The sequence below is a fragment of the Gekko japonicus genome, unplaced genomic scaffold (assembly GCF_001447785.1).
Source record: "Gekko japonicus isolate JY-2015 unplaced genomic scaffold, Gekko_japonicus_V1.1 scaffold238, whole genome shotgun sequence".
In the NCBI taxonomy this organism is placed as follows: domain Eukaryota; kingdom Metazoa; phylum Chordata; class Lepidosauria; order Squamata; family Gekkonidae; genus Gekko; species Gekko japonicus.
The window spans coordinates 466,145-467,004 of record NW_015161411.1 but is presented as its reverse complement, the minus strand read 5'-3'; positions in this window follow the sequence as shown (position 1 = coordinate 467,004).

Sequence of the window (860 nt, the reverse complement as noted above, 5' to 3'; positions counted from 1 at the left end):
ACTTAACCACTACACTTTTGTAGGACTGGCAAAAAGCATTCATACAACTGTTAAGAAAACTGTCCCCCTTTTTGGAAGACTTCATGCAAGGCGAAGCGGGTTCATAATTCTAGAAACTCCCTTTGGGGCTTGACTTTTAAAACACTGATGCAAAATTGCCTGGTAGTTATCAATCTGTATGTACTGAATGCTATTGCTTATTGAATGTAATGAATATTTATACCTGACTAGGATGAAATAAAGACACACTGTGCACTTTACTAAATGATGACCATTAACAGAACACATTCGTTTGTCAAAAGGTTTTTGCAGTGTATATTTATTTGTTACTAGACTCTCCTAAAACTACAGCTCGGGTTGCTTTAGCTTCAATCTCTAGGTGGGGCCTGGGGATCTCCTGGCATCACAATTGGCCTCCAGGCGGTGGTTGGAGATCGACTGCAACCGGTTCCAGGTGACAGAGGTCAGTTCCCCTGGAGGAAATGGCTGCTTCGGAAGGTGAAGGCTTGTACCTGAAGGCAGGCCAGGGGGGGCTCTGCAACTGGTCCTTTTAAATGGAGGCAGGCCAGGGGGGGCTCTGCCTGGCATGCAGAAGGTCCCAGGTTCAGTCCCCGGCATCTCCAGTTAAAAGGACCAGGCAGGAGGTGATGGGAAAGACCTCCGCCTGAGACCCTGGAGAGCTGTAAAGAGGGGCCATGGCTCAGTGGAAGAGCCTCTGCCTGGCATGCAGAAGGTCCCAGGTTCAGTCCCTGGCATCTCCAGTTAAAAGGATCAGGTAGGAGGTGATGGGAAAGACCTCCGCCTGAGACCCTGGAGAGCTGTAAAGAGGGGCCATGGCTCAGTGGAAGAGCCTCTGCCTG